The sequence below is a fragment of the Octopus bimaculoides genome, chromosome 20 (assembly GCF_001194135.2).
Source record: "Octopus bimaculoides isolate UCB-OBI-ISO-001 chromosome 20, ASM119413v2, whole genome shotgun sequence".
Lineage (NCBI taxonomy): Eukaryota > Metazoa > Mollusca > Cephalopoda > Octopoda > Octopodidae > Octopus > Octopus bimaculoides.
The window spans coordinates 20,816,761-20,818,664 of NC_069000.1; the positions used below are offsets into that span (position 1 = coordinate 20,816,761).

Here is a 1,904-nt window from a genome sequence, read left to right on the forward strand (position 1 = left end):
AATAATAATAATAATAATAATAATAATAATAATAATAATAACAACAACAACAACAACAAAAATAAAAATAATAATAATAATAATAATAATAATAATAATAATAATAATAATAATAATAATCCCTTCTACCATGGGCACCAAGCGTAAGATTTAAGAAGAAGAAGAAGAAGAAGAAGAAGAAGAAGAAGAAGAAGAAGAAGAAGAAGAAGAAGAAGAAGAAGAAGAAGAAGAAGAAGAAGAAGAAGAAGAAGAAGAAAACGAAGAAGAAGAAGAAGAAGAAGAAGAAGAAGAAGAAGAAGAAGAAGAAGAAGAAGAAGAAGAAGAATTTCAGATTTTGGGACATTTTGGCACATTTTGCGGGAGTGAGTATGTCGATTACATCTACCCTACTTATTTTATCGCCCCGAAACGATGAAATGCATATTCGACTTTGATGGAATTTGAACAAGGAACGTGAAGACGGACGAAATACCGCTAAGCATTTCACCCGACGTGCTAACGATTCTGCTAGCTCGCCGCCAGCACCGCAAAAATACTTTGCGATATTTGTTCCGGCTTTTTACATTCCAAGTTCAAATCCTGCCGCAGTCAACTACGCTTTTTATCCATTCGGTGTCGATAAAATACACAAGTGAGGTCATAAGTTCGATAGCGTCGACCTACCCCAACCTTAAAAAATGTTGACTTCGGATACTATCATTATCATCACCATCATCATTCTTCTTCTTCTTCTTATTATTATTATTATTATTATTATTATTATTATTATTATTATTATTATTATTATTATTATTATTATTATTATTATTATTATTAGCAGAAGCAGCAACAGCATAATCACTTACCTTTCTTGTTTGATTTTTTAAAATCCAACATTGTTCACTTCTCTTGCGCATCAAAAAGCAAGTGTGAAAATTGCGAAAGAGTTTGAAAGAGAGGAAATGAGTAGGAAGAGAGAGAGACACTGAAGAAGACTGTGACGAAATTTGAAAGAAAGAAGGACAGAAAAAGGGATAAGAGATGGAGTGAGGGGCATGGAAGAGTAACAGATGAACGAGAGTGAGAGTAAAGATGTGTGCGAAAGTGATTTCAGTGTGAGTGAGAACGAGTGGTAGAGAGAGAGCGAGAAGAGAGGCAGAAAGGTGTCTCTCGAAAAAAAGATGAGAAAAAGGAAAAGAGAAAGTGAAAGTGAAAGTTGAAAAAGTAAGAGGAAAATAAGATCGAGAATCAGAGAATCAAAGAATCAGATTCTCTGACAGGAATAGATATCGGCAGGAATGGAGAAAGCAGGGAGCAAAATAAAGGAGGGGCTGACAGATTTTTTAAAGAGTTATATGTAGTGAAGAGAGTGGCTGAGAGTTTTTCAATATTTTCTCCACATACGGATTCTCGGACAGAGTAGTAGACAGGCAGTGAGAGACGTGAAGGATGGGAGAGGGTGAGAAATAGTCAGCTAACGACATGGATAGAGAGAGAAAGGCGAGTGGAGGATTATAAGAATAGAAAAGAGGTGTATGTATATGTGCGAGGGTATGCGTGCGCGAGTGGGTGTAAGTGTGCATATGTGCGTGTGTGTGTATGATGGAGAATAATCTAGCATATTTCTACCCGAAGGACTTGAGCGTTTATAAATGTGTTCATATATACACGCGTATGTGTGTGTGCGCGAGTGTGTATGCGTATGTATGTTTTGATGTATTATGTATGTATATGTATGTATATATATAAATATATGCATGTATGTATACATACATATATGTATGTAAATATATATATTATACATATGTCACATATACATATATATATATAAATATTATATTTTCATATATATATGTATGTGACGTGTGTGTGCATCTGTTTGTATGTATATATATTATGAATATATATATATAATATATATATAT

The 1,904-nt window shown here is 33.8% G+C and overlaps 1 long non-coding RNA gene across 3 annotated transcripts in view; it reads right to left on the reverse strand.

The window, feature by feature from the left end:
• Positions 1 to 1,390, reverse strand: part of LOC106881631 (uncharacterized) — a 385,740-nt gene extending 384,350 nt beyond the window's left edge. The window contains exon 1 of one of the 3 annotated variants that reach the window (XR_008266350.1): positions 846 to 1,390. This is a non-coding gene — a long non-coding RNA (uncharacterized LOC106881631). The remainder of the gene's footprint in view (positions 1 to 845) is intronic. The other 2 variants (XR_008266345.1, XR_008266349.1) reach the window with 2 other exon arrangements.
• Between the last annotated feature and the right edge of the window lie 514 nt (positions 1,391 to 1,904).